We start from the raw sequence: 16,444 nt of genomic DNA, 5'->3' as shown, positions 1-16,444 counted from the left end.
GTGGCGGTCAGGAGGGTTGGGGGAGGTGTGGACATACTCCAGCCTCCCTAGGAGGAGACAGAGCCACCTTTAAAAAAAACACTGCGACAAGATCAATACTACAAGTTAATAATGAATACAATCTAAACTCAAGTTTAAGCCTTGGGAAGATAGGAAGTAAACACTGTAACAGTTGTTCTATTTTCAAAACATTTCCACTGGCATGGCTCTTCTGTGGGTTGTATTTTCACTGACTGGCGAAAGAAGAGAACAGTCATAACGCTGGGGGAAGTTGGTCCTGACAAATTTTAAATTACCTATGTACGGGAGCAAGAAAAGACTTATTTCAGGTATATGTTACACCCCCCCCCCCCAAAAAAAAATGTCTGTCTATGCCTTTTTTTTAAGTAATCTCTATACCCAATGTGGGGCTCAAACTCACAACCCTGAGATCAAGAGTCACACACTGTGCTGAGTCGGTCAGGTGCTGTCTATGCCTTTAAAAATCACTCAACATTTGGCTTTGGTCCAATGTGCTTCTAAATTCCGGGGAATTTTCTGTGAGCACCGCTTTTCTCCTGATTTCTTATAAAGGTTTCCAACTACTCTTCTAAAGCACAGTCAGGACCCTCCAGTGGACTTTCAGAGTCTCCAGCATCTGGCCTGAGCTAATACAACCTGATTCTAGCCGAATCCCCTCATTTCACAGAGGACAGAACTGAGGCCCAAGGTTACACATTAATGGGTCCACCCAGCCCTGTGGCACGGACACACGTGTCCCCCCTCTCCAGAGAAGAAACATCTACTGGGCTAGAGTGAGGCCCACATCTCTGACAATGGGCTTTGGTCAGTGAGTGTGGTCTTTTCATCAACAACCACCCAGCTTCCCACACTGTGCCTGACGTGGATATAAATACTGTTGAATAAATCTACAGAACAGATTAAAAACAGTGTCCCTCTCCTCAGGAAGGCCAGTCTGGCAGGGGTTGGAGGTGAGCACAGAGAATCTGAGGATGCAAAGCCAGAACGACCAACTCAGCTGGCTGCTAGGGGCTGCAAAGGCAGGCAGGAGAAGGAATTTCCGTGAGAAAGAACTCCCAGTGTGTCTTCAAAGCTGAGGAGACCTGAGAGGGTGGGAGGAAGCGATAATGTAAATTACTCCTCCTCGGTAAAATGAGGAAACTGGGGTCCAGTAGACTCCAGGGACTGCCAAAGACAGAGCAGCACAGCTGGAGCCTGGACACGAACCAAGTGCCCTCCCTCTGCCCACCCCCCATGACCACCTACGGGGCTCATTTCAGGCTCTTCCGGCTGTGAAGCAGCCCAGGCAGCCTTGGGCCAGGCTCTATCTCCCTGAATGCTCACGAAAAGCCTCCAGGTAAGGTAGGTGAGGAACCCGAGGACCTGAAGTCATGGGGTCAGCTAACCAAGGTCACCTCCACCAAAGCAGCCTGGTGCGGCCAGGACCTGCTCCCTACCCACCTCCTCCTGCAGTGGTCCGTCCTCCCCGTCCTCCCCACCATCCTCCCCACGAGCTGCTGCAGCTGTTGTGCTGCTTCTGCCAGAGAAACAACGGATGGCCCTCACCTTCCTCATCTAAAGCCTCACATGGGCAATGGGCACATCAAAAAAATAAAGAAACAAACAAGAGATGTGGTAGGGGCGAGGGGAAGGGAAGAACGACAGGAAACACAATGATCACTTATCACATGTAACCATACAAATAAGGGACAGCTCATAAAATTTTATCCTGGGGACAGCCGATATATCTGCTATGGCTAACAAGGCCTTCTCTCCAGCCTCAGATATGCCAAGAATTCTGTCCCCATCTGAAGCCACAGAACGGGGCTTCAGCAGAAGGCAGGCATATTCTGCCTCTCCACTGATCTGGCCAGCTCTCATAAATCCTCTAAAGCCTGTCAAAGGACCAGGGATAAAAATTTTCACGGTGACCTGCACATTTGATTTAGTTAGGCTTTTTCATTCACAGCAATATTCACTGCTGCCAGGGATGGGGCAGGCCTCAAAAGCAAAAAGGAACACTTTGATTTTTAATGAGCATCCCTCAGCTTAAAGTACAAACAAACACTCGTCAAAATCAGTAGTAACATTCAGCTGGACTTAATGCCCAGGGGCCCGGCGACGTGCCAGGGACCACCGGGCCCCTCCGTTTGTCACTCCATCTGGTGCGCGGCAGGTACGACCTTCCCACTGTCAGGGAGGCAGGAGGCGTGGGAATCCGCTGCTGAAGAGGTCCTCGGCCACCTTCCTCCTGGTCAGGAAGCAGCTCTGATTAAGCATGAGAGCAAATGGTCTTGGTAAGAAGGCCTCAAATGGTTGGAAACATAACGAGAAACAAAACAAAACAATTTCCTGAGGAAGAAATGACGCCCAGCTCTGCTCCCTTCTTCTAGTCCAGCCACCTTGGACCCAGTGTCCTCCTAGGGAGAGGGCAAGGAGAGGCCAGGAGGCCTGGCCAGGGCACCCACCAAGCCTCCTAGGCCTTTGGTGGCAAAGAAAAGGCTGCACTTCCTCCGATCAAGGGCGGGGAGTGTTCCTGCCCTGCCAGACAGAGGCTGGCAAAGGAGCTGAGAAACCGGGGCTGCAGACCAAGGCAGGGGTTTTCTCTAATAGGCTCAACTTGCAAAGACATCTGTTAGCAGTCTCTTTGAAATATTTAGGCTCTAAGAAGGGCAAAGCTAATAAAACATTTCTTACAGTCAGAGAAATATAGAAAGCCCATATAATTTGAATGGCTGCCTGCCTTTTTTGTAAAGCCGTAGATAAGAGGTGCTTTCAGGATGGGCACGCGGTGAGAATGAGGAGACCTGGGGATACAAAATTCCTTATAGGAGAAAGGACACCAGAGGCGTCTCCGAGAAACCATCTTCAAGGCCAGCTGGGTGGCATGCCTCACCAGAGACTCTGTAGACCGACCCTTCCAATTCCTGCCGTGAGAGAAGCCAGCGACACTCGAGTGGGCTGCAGGACCACAGCCCCGGATCTCCCAGAAGGCCCCAACTGGGGACGGGGACCTGGGGGGCCCTATCGCACTTGTCCACGTGGACCTCAGACCTCACTCTCCCCATTCCAAAACTTCTCCCCCTCAACCTCAGGATTGGACAGTCAACACCTAAACATCTCCTCTCCAGGCAAACATCTGCCAGGCACTCCCTCCCCAAAACCGGCCCTGAACACAGCGCATCTTCAAATATACACCCTGCAGTGTTTCCAGAACCTAAGTTTTGTTTTGTTCTTGCTTTTTTGAACAGTACGCATGGTCCACCTTCCAAACCTTCCCTCTTCATCTGCTAGTTTTCTTCTGTTTCCAGCTTGCTGAGCCTGAACTAACTAGTACAGGATAATCTGTGACCTCGTGGGACTCTTCAGTCAAGCCTAGGAAGCCGTGGTCAGTTCATATACCCCCATTTAGTAAGGAGCTTGAGCTCAGATATGGGGAAGGCAGGAGGTAGGAAGCGATGGGGACTGTCAAAACAAGAAGGAAAAATAAACTTTGTTAAAGGTTTAGACCAAGATGGCAAAAAGGGGGGAGGGCTTATTTCCATAAATTACATACCAACAACTCAAGGGACAAATGCCATCAGAATATCAGTAATTAGATGGGGCACCTGGGTGGCTCAGTCATGACATCATGGCTTAGGTTGAGCCCCGCCTCAGGCTCTGTGCTGACAGCTCAGAGCCTGGAGCCTGATTCGGATTCTGTATCCTTGTCTGTCTCTCCCCCACTTGTCCTCTCTCTGTCTCTCTGTCTTTCTCTCTCTCAAATGTAAATAAACATTTAAAAAAATCAGTAATCAGAAAGAGCTTCAGAAATCGAGTTCTGTTATCAGACACGACTTAAACTATTGCATTATAAGTGGTAAAGTTTGTACAACTGTTAGGACTTTCAATATTTTCTGAATGGAGCCAAGTTGAGATTTCTATTCAAAGTAAACAAATTTTTAGGGTGCCTGGGTGTTTCAGTCGGTTGAGCGTCCAACTCTCGATTTGGGTTCAGATCCTGATCTCACGGTTCGTGGGATCGAGCCCCACATTGGGCTCTGTGCAGACAACAGGGAGCCTGCTTGGGATTCTCTCTCTCCCCCTCTCTCTCTGCCCCTCCCCAGCTCGTTCTCTCTCTATCAAAATAAATAAACTTAAAAAAAAAAAAAAAGCAAACAAATTTTTCTGCATCTACAGAACAGCTGACCAGGAGCCAAAGGATGTCCATTTGTTACCCTGGATGAGATCACACGGGGCTCCCACCACACCTCCCCACTCCGGCCCCAGCCCTGACTAGCCTATTTTGAAAATGTATTAATTTGTTTCATTAAGAATCAAGGCTTCTGGTGCACAAGAGGTAAACCTCACTGAGTTGATCAAATCCAACAAACGGCAAAGAAACTGAACATTTCAGCTGCCCTGGGGAAGTCTCATCGTGGGCAATGCGCATTTCTGTCAGGCCTTCCAAAAGGCCTTTGAGAGTTCTGGAGAACCCCCCCCCCCATCAAAAGCCAACAGTCTATCCAGTATAGAAGGGGACACTCATTTTTCTACAGTTAGGCCCCAGTATCGGAGAAGATTCTTTAAGCCAAAGATCTCTTTCATTTCTGTCCTGGAAATGGAATCTACTGTTTCTGCTTATGCAACATCCACTTCCTCTTGTCTTAGAAAGATCCTGGGTCTTCCAAGGGGGAAGCGGCCAGGAGCAGGTCCAGCCCAGGCTCTGCCGGTCAGAGCGCCACAGGCCCTCAACCACAGTGGCTGCATCACGGCAGGTGGGCCATCCAGACTGGGCCGTCCGGAGACCCTTCTGGGTGGCTCTAAAGTGCTAGGAAACCAGAAGGTGGCTGAGCTGCCGGAAGCCACCACAGGGCCAGGGGTTCCCTAAACCTAAAGGGACAGTGAAGAAAGCAAAGAGCAAAGGGAGGGAGGGCAGCAAGACAACACGGGTGGAGCCTCTGGGTCCACCTGTGCTTGAAGCCATCTCTCCTCCACGCAGGTGCCCGCGTGGTCACTTGTAACCTACAGCAATGTGTGCCGTCACCTGTAACAGCGAGCCCAGCGCGAGGAGCGCCCTGAGAGCAGGAAAGCCGGCAACGGGCAAACACCAGACGCACAGTGAGTGCCCCCCACCCCGACTCCCCCACGGGGCTTCAAGTAGACGTGAGGGGACACCAACCAGACTCTCCCCAGGCACACCTGACCCACGACCTCAGGCGGACTGAGGAGCCGCGTCCCTCCCAGGGAGGCTCGTCACTCCTCAAAACGCAGGCGGCCACCAGTCAAGGTGTCTTCCAGAGTGACGGCAAAGTAAGAGAGCCCGACGGTCACACTCGCTGGGGACAAGCTGGGCAAGACAAACCGTGGCGTTCTTGAAAACACAACCAGAATCCAAGAGGCACCGGAGACTGGAATAGCCAAAGAACAAGACTAAATAAACAAACAAACATTCCGAGGCCAGAGCGGTGCCCCTGGAGGCAAGAAGAATTCCATAAAAATGTGCTCCAAGGGCTTGTGCAACTGGGTGGGGAAATTCCTTCCAAACCTAGCGTTCCCAGTCGCTGAAAGAAAGAAGAGGCTCTCTCCGCTACCCAAAGCAGCTACCCAGAGCAGCCCGGGTGGGTCCGCGGTCAGAGCCCGGAGGTCCCTGGGCCGCTCTTGCGTTGCTGCCTCACGGAGGCGGGCGTGGCTGGCCGGCTACGAGAAGACACACGCCCTGCCCACTGAGGTCCCCGCCACATCCCTAAGGAGATCTGGCAGTGGCTTCGCAGGGACCAGGGATCATCATCAGAAGGCAAGACCAGCTATGAGGGAATAGCCCCAAGGGTCTCTCCCTGCTCCCCAAAACCTAACAGCCGCAGGTCAACCAACGCCAATTGTGATGACCCAGTCTCGATCGACAGACACGGCTGAGTGAACTGATCCGAAAACCATCATCTCAGATGAGAGCTCAAACTATCTGTGTGTGGCAGCCTCCTGTGACTTCACGTGCACTTTGTTTTTCTCGAGGCAGAGGACAGGGAGAGCTGTGGGAAGGGGGTACGGCCACCGTTCCTGCCGTGGCACACCGGTGTGGCCCGCCGTCGGCCGTCTTCCAGAAGCCCCTGCGGAGACTGGTCAAAAAACTCCAGACACACAATAACTGGGGGCAGCGCCGAGGGGAGGCGACACCCTGACCAAGCTCCCGGGGTGATTTCTGAGTATCCTGGAGTGAGTGCCCTGGTGTCACCTCATGACACTCATAGACACCAAAAGTTTGTGAAACACATTGCAAGCCTTGACTAGTTGGCTTTAATTCTCCTCTGCGTGCAATCCACGAGTGAGGAAACATCTCCACCTTCCTACTGGGGAAAAGGGTACCACGACCATCACAAGGAGGCTCAGTCAGGGGGTGGCTGAGACTACGGCTCACATGACCAAACTGAGCCGGCTTTCCAGAAGACAACGGTCCAGTTAGGACAATATGGACAGTGCCACATTCTTTTCCACAGTAATCATTTCAGCCTAAAGAGAAAGGACTATTATGACCCTGCATCAGCCAAGCTAGCAATAACTCGGAGCCTAATGACTACTGCTCATGCACAGGGGAGAAAGGAAAAGGGGGTGGGGGGAGAAACACCCTTTACGTTCACCAGAAAAACGGTGAGATTCAGCCAAAAAAGAAGTGCTCTCTTCACTAAGTGGAGAAATCAAATTTTATATCACCATCCAAAAAGGAGGATTATTATAAACATGAAAAAAAAAATTTTATGTTTATTCATTCTGAGAGAGAGAGAGACAGAGAGAGAGAGAATACAGCAGGGGCGGGGCAGAGGAGTGGGAGAGAGAGAATCCCAAGCAGGCTCCACAATGCCAGTGCAGAGCCCGATGCGAGGCTCGAACTCACCAACTGTGAGATCGTGACCTGAGCCAAAACCAAGAGTCAGACACTTACCCGACCGAATCACCCAGGTGCCCCAAAAACAAACATTTTAGACTTGACTTCTAGATGATAAAGCAGGTCAGGTTAAACTGCCCACGCACCTCTCCGCTCTCACTTCTAGGGGAGGAAGAGCCCCACTGGGGTGTCAGCTAACCTACCACCAGGTGGAAATGAAGGACTCCCGCCCCAATGCTGGGCAGTGCCCCTCCTCCCACCAGGCAGCCAGTCCTCCACCGGAGAATATCCTGGGCGGCCTCTGCCAGGATCTGACAGTCACTGAAGCAAGTCAGATAGCCTTCTATGACTTTACCTGTTCTAAAGTTTTCTGAAGTACTGAAAACACCCATGATGAATTCTCTTTTTCTTTGCCAGTGTGCCCCGACCACTTAGTCTCTGAGAAGAGCAGCCTGTGGGTGCAGATTATATGCGTGTTGAAATGCGGTCATTTTTAAAGATCACGTGAGCCAGGGTCAGAGCTGCTCTGGCCATTCTGGCTACACTCTGGCCATCGGACACAGCCACTTAGTTTCACTCCCCGATTTAGGAGACGGGGTATGTTGAGCTGTGGCTCTCTCACCGGGAGGGTCAAGGATCAAAATCTTGACAACTGGACCAAGGCAAGGCATAAATATGCCATTTTAAAAGAAAAAAGAACTCCTTAATGTTCCCCACCTCTCTTCTACTCTTCAAAGTCGTTTTGCAAATGACCAATCATTGACAGCATTCTTAAAAAATCACACCAAGGGGCGCCTGGGCGGCTCAATCGGTTGGGCGTCTGACTTCATGATCTCACTGTTCGTGGGTTCGAGTCCTGTATCAGGCGGTGTGCTGACAGCTCGGAGCCTGGAGCCTGCTTCCGATTCTGTGTCTCCCTCTCTCTGTGTTCCTCCCCTGCTCATGCTTTCTTTCTCTCTCTCTCTCTCTCTCCCTCTCTCTCTCTCTCTCTCAAAAACAAATAAATATTTTTTAAAAAAGAATCATGCCAAAAAGTAAACACTGTGGTGCTGTCAATGCACAGAATCAGGAGACAGGAAACTGAGAATCTTAAGTCCAGAGTTGTGACCCCTCTGAGGCACCAGGCAAGCCAGTGACCAGGATCCTCGCTTCTGAAATGAAGTTGGTTAAGCATCCAACTTCAGCCCAGGTCATGATCTCATGGCTCATGAGTTTGAGCCCTGCGTCAGACTCTGTGCTGACAGCTCAGAGCCTGGAGCCTGCTTCCGATTCTGTGTCTCCCTCTCTCTCTGCCCCTCCCCTGCTCTCTCTCTCTCTCTCTCTCTCTCTGTCTCTCTCTCTGAAAACTAAATAAATATTAAAAAAATTTTTTTAAACGATGGGGTAGACCGGATGCTCTCCCTAAACCCTTCAATTCCCAAGACCCTCTTTCTGACAAATGGCTCAATTCCCTGCCACCTCCGTGGTTGTCACGGGGAGCCCTGACCAGCTCAGCCACAGGTCACTGACTGTGAGGTGAGAACTCTGGCTACGAGCCTAGTGGCAGATGCTTCTGTCGGCCTATGGGGCTCAATGGTGGGCAAAACGGTAGGGCTTCCTTTGAGGGCATGAATAGCCCTCAGAACCCTTCCCTCCTCCCAGGAAGGCAGCTTGTGTGTGACCGCTGGGCCAGAGCGTCTCTATCTCTAACACACTGTGACTGTGCTACTAGAAATACCCACAAATAACTGGCTGCAATGCCACCCAGAGACTGGGAACCACGGCATGGGGGCATCTGATGGCTCCACACACCCATCCCACCCCCATGGGGCAGGCCCAGCTATGGATTAGACTTTGATCAGTACAATTTTCCAGCTTGAGACATCTGAAAAAAATGCAGAGCTGCATGGGAAAATTTAGAATTCCCATGATTTTGTGCTTAATTTAGCCCTGGCTGGCCGCTGTGATGGCACTAAGTCCCGGGCTGTCGCCGTCTCCCGAGGAGCCAGCGAGAGAGCGGGAGCGGCGTGTGGGTGAACTATGGGCCCCCTGGGCCAGGACCCCACAGACCTGGTTCCGGGCACAGCAGAGAGCTAACGCTTTTCTCAAACGGGGCTCGAGATGCTTGCCAAGAGGAACCCTGCAGGAAAGGAACACGTATTTCCACACTTGTAAGAGCAAACCCAAAGCCAGGAGGAGAACAACTGGTTTGCTCACCTCTCTCTGCCCTTAAAGCAGGAGTTCCAGGAGTCGGGACTCCCCTCGCAGAGGCTGTGAAGGAACGAGGCCAATTTCCGTGGGCGGCTGGGGAGTGACTTCCGCGGACTGTCAGGGAGTGATGGCTGATGTCCGCTGACCCTCAAGGCTGGGCCTGGGTCCCCATCCCCCACCCCAGGCAGCGGGCCGGAGGGGGGTGGTCGAGCCAGGGCCCCAGAGACCAGAGGACAGGCTCACCTCGGCAAACGGGCAATCGGAAAGAAAGGATAGGCCGGATTCTCGGAAATCAGGGCCCGGGCTACCCCGAGGAAGGACAGGACTCGAAGGTTAACTCTTTCTGTGTCACCATGTGCTGCACCCTCTTCTCCAATCACTGTCCTATTACTGGGACAGTCTGCTCACTGTCACTTCAGAGAAGCCCATGTGCCACAAACAGGCCCCAGCCCCTCTACCCACCTGTTGCCTCGTCTGCCTGCCGTTCTTCCCACGACTGTCACTTGGACGGCCTTTCTGGGCATTTTTATCCCAGTTTAAGTATCGCCTCCTCAGACCCACCAGTCACCCTGCCACGTCACCACCTCGGATGCTCAGCAAAGCCCCGCTCTGCACGGCGTTTTCTCGCTTGTGAACCTGTTTCTCCCCTGTGCCCCCTCCACCCCCCACCCTCCCGCCCCTGACCTCTGTGAGAGCACGTCCTGCCTGTGTTCACCGCAGTCTCCTCTGGGCCAAGAGCAGAGCCCGGCGCGCAGTGAGCGCTGAGCGAACACAGGGGCGGCAAGTAAGACTGTGTTTAAAGTTCTCACAGTCCCGTCTATCTAGAGACCAGCAGCGTTAACGCCGTCTCCCTTTCCGCTCAGCTCACCATCACAGGAGTTAAGCGGCTGCCGTACTGACTGCCCAGGGATGAACTGCCCGAGGACAGGACTGCCAGGCCCCCGGCTTCACGAGCGCCACCACAGGAGTGGAGAGAGTCGCCAGGGCCCGGACCCCACGGGGCGGCGTCCGAGTCGCAGAGCAGAGACCACTCGATGCCCCCGACAGCCTAGGCTCGGGAGCAAAGCCGGCCAGCGTCAGGCCGCATGTGAGGGCTAACACGGGGATTTCTTACCGAGGTGCCTGGAGAGACACTGGCAAATAACAGGTGTCCAAATATCTGCGTCCTCTTCCCGGCACCACCAAGGGGAGGACGTCGGTAAGGATGTTACTCGGCACGTCCCCGAGGGCGACTCAAAAAGAACTTCCAAAGCAGGAGACAAAAGCCCACGGGAGCTTCTCCGTGAAAACCGTGCTGGGTGGATATCGTCTACCAGTCTGTTGGTCCACAAGCGCCCATTTCCTGACCACACGGCAACCCGGTAAACAGGGTCACCGGCTCCGGCTTTTCTCTGTGGCTGGCATTTCCAAGAAAGGTCTCCGTGTGCTAATTCTTTGTTACTAGTAACTGTGATAGAATAGCCTTAGAACAGCAGGAGAAAGAGAAGACGCTCTTTAATAGAAACTAGCAAATACTAATTGAGCCCCAACTATATGCCAGGCATGTTCTGAGAACACACGCGTTTCCTTATTAAATCTCCGTAACAGTCCTAGAGGGAGCTATTATTATTAGCCTCCTTTTACAGAGGAGGAAGCTAAGGCACAGAGAGGTTCAGGAACCAGCCCAGGCCGCACTGCCAGCAGGGGTTAGGACCAGGATTTGATCCCAGACCTCTGGCCTCTGGTCTTATTCTGTACTTCGTATATATTCCTTCTGGCTTCAGTCCCATCCAGGGCTCAAAGTCACGAGAACAATGAATTTGTCCCTGCTGACGCTGCAGCCCGGAAAGGCGCCTCTTGCCTCTGTGTTTGAGAGGCCATAAAATGGTGGGGGAGAAACTCTTTTCCTACCCCTGTTCAGCTGGCCACCGGATGGAGGTCCCATCCCCAGCCAGCTCACCAAGCCACGTGAGCAGGGGCAAAGATGCTGGAGCCGGAAGGGCCTGAGGACTCACCTATGTGCAGACACCAAGGCCCAGAGCAATTTATTTATTTATTTATTTTAACGTTTATTTATTTTTGAGACAGAGAGAGACAGAGCATGAATGGGGGAGGGCCAGAGAGAGAGGGAGACACAGAATCGGAAGCAGGCTCCAGGCTCTGAGCCATCAACCCAGAGCCCGACGCGGGGCTCGAACTCACAGACCGCGAGATCGTGACCTGAGCTGAAGTCGGACGCTTAACCGACTGAGCCACCCAGGCGCCCCAAGGCCCAGAGCAATTTAATGCTGTACCAGGATCAGACCCTGGCATTCCCAGCTCCTACCAGCATAGCCCACAAAGGAAAAAGGTTTTAAAGATGTGCTTCAAAGAAAGCTTCCCCTTGAAGTGTGTAAGGTTCTACAGACTGGCAATACAATGAAATCAATCAGGACAGAAGTCTGAAATACCACAGACTCCAAAACGATTTTTTTAAATGTGTTCTTCAGAACTCACATCCTTAAGAAATGATGTCTCTTTGGCTATAACCAGATCTTCTGCTAATTCAGTTACATCAAGAAGTCTGCATTATTCCTTTCTTTCTTCTTTTTTTTTTTAATGTTTCTCTACTTGAGAGAGAGAGAGCACTAGCAGGGGAAGGGCAGAGAGAGAGGAAGACAGAGAATCCTAAAAGGACTCCATGCTGACGGCAGAGAGCCCAAGGTGGGGCTCGAACTCACAAACCGTGAGATCATTACCTGAGCCGAAGTCAGACGCTTAACCTACTGAGCCACCCAGGCGCGCCCTTGTATTATTCCTTTCAAATAGCTGTGGTCATCTGAAATTCCACTCAGAAAAAACTGGGTCTCCATGTTGAAAGGTAAACCTTCTTTTTTGGTACAGAATAAAAATATTATTTCCCTCCTTCCTCTTCTGCTGGAGACGGTCCCAGTGCTTTATTTACTCTGCAATACCGACTGGATATGTCAGGAGGAAATGTTCCTTCTAACTCTTAAATGTCAGAGTCTCTGCCCCAGAAAAGACGGGAGCTGGCCCTAACGTCTTCTTGCTGTTCCTCTGTTTGCTTAAGTTTTTATTATGTGTTATCGGATGCACATAAAAGAATTAAGTGCAAACCACATGTGAGGCACAAACAAAAGGGACCCCTGTGATCCCCCATGCTCTCAAGGCCTAGGGCACGAACACAGTGCCCACCCCAGGGGGTCCTTCCCCTCCCTACTTCCTCTGCCCCAGGCAAACAGCTCCGGTTCTGGATTCTTCAGTACCTTGATTCTTTTTTTTTTTTATGTTTATTTGAGAGAGAGAGAAGAGGGGAGGGGCAGAGAGAGAGAGAGAGGGACACACAGAATCTGAAGCAGGCTCCAGGCTCTGAGCTGTCAGCACAGAGCCCGATGCAGAGCTGGGCCCCACGAATGCGAGATCGTGACCTCAGCCAAAGTCAGATGCTTAACCGACGGAGCCACCCCGGAGCCCCGTCCCTTGCTGTTTAAAGCAGAAAATTATTTTACCGCCAGTGCCGTAAAACCAAATAATGTGTGGTCTTCCACGAGTTGCTTCTGTCATTTCATACCATCTATGTTCCTGAGGCGAATCCACGTCGCGCCATAAGGCTAGCTGTGGCCCGCCTGCCTTATGTTCGCATGCAACACTTTATACACACTCTCTTGCCAATGGACACTTAAACTATTTCCAAACTTTTGCCATCGTGAATAATTCCGGTCCGTGCAGGCACGGCTCCCAGGACACAGGGGCAGGGTGTTTCCAAGTACGTTCCTAAGGGTAGAACTGCTCATTTACAGGGTGTGCAAAAGCTCTCCACAGATTTTGAGAACGCTTTTGCTGTCCTTTAATGACATCGTTGTATCATTACAGAGCAGACGTATTAATGGTTTAGTCGATACCAGGTTCAACAATTACTCTTCACTCGCTCAGTGTGAAAAGAACGGCTCCAACAGGCACGAGGGTTTAGGGAGGCACAAGACGTGGCTTCGGTCTCGGCTGGGGGGACAACAGAGCAGATTACAAGCTGCGGGCCCCGGGGCAGCTCACAGGAAGATCAGGACAGGCTGTGAGATGCCAAGTGCATCTGAGGCAATGCTGTTGAAGAACGAGGGGCACGAGCAAGTGTTTGTTCAGGCAGAGCGCAGAGACAGTGAGGGGTGTGGGAGTGGGGTCTCCAGGGGGCCGGCGGGGAGAGGCTGTGCTGCCGGGGCCCCACTCAGCACACTACGAAATCTGGACTTGCGTGGTTACTCACTTGCAAGATTTTGCCATTTCCTCCCAAAAATGATAATGCTAGTGGCTGACACAGAGCGCTTGCTACGCGCCAGGTGCTGCCTTAGGAACGGCCTCATTTAGTTGTTCCTCTAAGCGGTACTATTGTTCGCTTACTACGTTTCTTTAAATCCATTTCCTTTTAAATTCAAATACCCACTCTAAGTAACCACATACACGAAATCAGGCATCACTGCTGTGACATTTGGGAAGTGGGGGGCCTGTTTGTTGTTTTTTTTTTATTTTTTTAATGTTTTTATTTATTTTTGAGACAGAGAGAGACAGAGCGTGAGCAGGGGAGGGGCAGAGAGAGGGGGAGACACAGAATCCGAAGCGGGCTCCAGGCTGTCAGCACAGAGCCCGACGCGGGGCTCGAACCCACGAACCGTGAGATCATGACCTGAGCCGAAGTCGGATGCTTCACCGACGGAGCCCCCCAGGCGCCCCTGTTTGTTTTGTTTTTGAGACAGAATTCATAGAGCATAAAATTCACCATTTTTCGGTGCACAAATCACACTTCCCGTTTAGTATATCCACAGTGCCTGTGCTAGGGTCATCCCAAGAAGGGGCCGTGCATCTGTTAGTCCCCACCCGAGCCCCTTCCCGCTCCCCACCCCCGCCCCTGTCCACGTTCCGTCTTGCTGGATTTGCCTTTCCCAGACGTATCATATGAACAGAATCACCCAACCTCTGGCCTTTCGTGTCTCCTTTCTTTTACCTAACACATCTTAAACACTGATCCACGGTGCAGTATAAATCAGGACTTCGTTCCTTTTTAGGGCTGAGGAATTTTCCACTGTATGGAGATACTACCTCTATCTACCGACTTCGTTGGAGGACAGCTGGGTTGTTTCCCCCTTATTTTGGCCGGTGACTAGCGCCGCTGTGAACATTTGCGTACGAGTGTCTGCACGGACTACGCCTTCAGCTCTCCTCTCCTGGGTCTGCACCGAAGACGGGACTCGCCAGCTCAAGTGGTCACTCGGCGTTGAACTTTTTCAACTGCCAAAGTACCAGGGCATTTTTAAGATAAAGAACTATTGCAATTCAACATTCGACTGCGTACCACTCAAAATTATTTTAGGAAATACTGCTGGAGCAAAGCTACAGAGCCTGGTTTTTGTTTTGTTTGGGAGCAGGGCAATGACGCTGTCCCAACAGTATTTCTGGAATCCTGACCAAGCAGCACAGGGTGAGAGGGCCAGGGTGGGGAGGAGGGAGGACGAGGAAGACAGGAAGGCCACTCAGAACCCACACGAGGGGCGATGAGAAGAGCCGAGGCCCGAATGCGGGGGCAGCAGGGGAGCAGAAAGGCGGGGGGCCTCGGACATAAACGCAGAGCAGAACGAACCCCCGACAGCCGAAGGTCAGCGCGGGGTGCGACAGGTGGAGTGGCGGTAGCCAGGAGGACAGAGGCGCCCTTCACAGAACACAGAGGTGGGAAGAGTGTGCAGGTTTCAGGAGAAGGAAAGAGGCCGAATCCGTGGTTTTCCTTCAAACAAACGTAGCTGGAGGTGACGGCAAAGCGGGAGCGAAGGGCGAAGAAGGCCAAGTGGCAGCGGGCACGGAGGGCTGGGGAGGGGCACCAGGGTCCACGCGTTCCTCTGGGGGGAGCGGTGAGACGACCGGGGGAGAACAGGGACGGAGGCTAGCAGTCACCGGGCCAAGTCCAAGAAGTGCCAGGAAGGGGGCCGGAGACCCCGGAGAACCATCCGGCGCAGGCGAGGGGAGAGGCCAGGGAGTGATGCTAACGAACCGGGACAGAGAAGAGTCCAGAGGACGCGGCAAGAAGCCTGCCCGTGGGTGCCGTGAGCAGCATGCCTTCTCATGACACCAATGAGTGGCTCAGACATCCTCGCGGGGGAGGCCACTTCCCAGACCTGTGGCACCGTGGCCCGCACCTCCGGGGCGACTACCTCCTCCCCGGTTTCAGGATAAAACCAAATCCAAATCACCCCCAATTCCCTCCCCTTCTGCTGGAGGATCCGCCACCTGCTGCCTGCCTGGGCTTCCGGCTCTCCCTCCGCTCTCCCTCCTTCCTCCCACGACCTCTGGACTGCAGCTCTCGGGGGGACAGAGGCCCCGACTGTCTCCACACTGCCGCCCGCCTCACAGGGCCTGGCACGGCGCCTGGCACACATCTGCCGCGGGAATGAATGACTCCACAGGCCCCGAGTCCGGCCCCACCTGCTCCCACGCTCCCCCCCCCCCAACGTCTCTGAGCTCCTCTCCGCGCCCCAACCAAACCTCCAGATGCTCTGACAGAATGTAAAACGCGACCTCTCAGTACTGTTTGTGGGGGGTTAGAAATGACAGCCCGACAGAGTGGAAAGATGGCTGCCTCTCCTCCCCCCCCCCCGCCCCCCCACTGTTCAGGCACGTCCCTGAACCTCCGTTTTCTCATCTGGAAAATGGACACGGCGGCCTGCCAGGCACCACAAGACAATGGACGCGCACAAGCTGTGAGAACAGAGGTGAAAGCTTTTGCTTCTACCAGTTTCCATGCTCGCCCACACGCTTTGCAGGCCACTGGCCCCTCACCTCCCCCCCCCCCCCCCGACCCCAACCCGAAAGAGGAAAACAAGACCAAGCTGACGTGGGGGGGGGATTTCTGAGGCAATTTCACACTAAATTTAACAAGCAGAAACAAACAGCAGTCTGCAAACCGTGTAATTTTTTTAATTCTTAAAAGATTAAAGTATGCTGGCAAATGTCAAAACACGAAAGCCAAAAAGAAATTAAAATTGTTATTTTCCTCTTGGTTTTATCTCCATTAGCCAAATGCCTTTGTTCAAACAATGTTTACATTGCCATTGTCCTGCTTTGTTTAGAAAAATAATACAAGGGTGTAGGACTGAGTGTGCACACAGATCTGCCCAGTTTCTCCGGGGCTCAGAAAACACTCGAGTTGAGAAATCTGTTGCGCCAGAGGCTGAGGAAGAACTGTTTACTCGCCTTGGAATATTCATCGGCCACGTCAATACCACCGACCTCCTCCTCTTTCGGCCACCCTGGGGATAACCAGGCCCCGAGAAGAGGACAGTCCTTCAGCACGTGTATGCTTCGCAAGGAAAACATGAACCAGAGGCCTGGGGATGGCCGCTTGGTGACCGCAGGCTTGGCTGCAGCGAGCCAAATGCA

At 52.5% G+C, this 16,444-nt stretch overlaps 2 protein-coding genes across 4 annotated transcripts in view; one reads left to right on the top strand and one right to left on the bottom strand.

Moving 5' to 3' along the window:
- Positions 1 to 16,444, top strand: part of B9D1 (B9 domain containing 1) — a 186,825-nt gene that overhangs the window by 64,716 nt on the left and 105,665 nt on the right. The gene's annotated exons all lie outside the window — the stretch shown is intronic.
- EPN2 (epsin 2) overlaps positions 1 to 16,444 on the bottom strand; it is an 85,058-nt gene that overhangs the window by 44,646 nt on the left and 23,968 nt on the right. The gene's annotated exons all lie outside the window — the stretch shown is intronic.

This window comes from Panthera pardus, unplaced genomic scaffold (assembly GCF_024362965.1).
Source record: "Panthera pardus isolate Hobbes unplaced genomic scaffold, ASM2436296v1 HiC_scaffold_3, whole genome shotgun sequence".
In the NCBI taxonomy this organism is placed as follows: Eukaryota; Metazoa; Chordata; class Mammalia; order Carnivora; family Felidae; genus Panthera; species Panthera pardus.
Note: the sequence above shows the minus strand (reverse complement) of the source record. Positions and strands in the feature narration are given on the sequence as shown.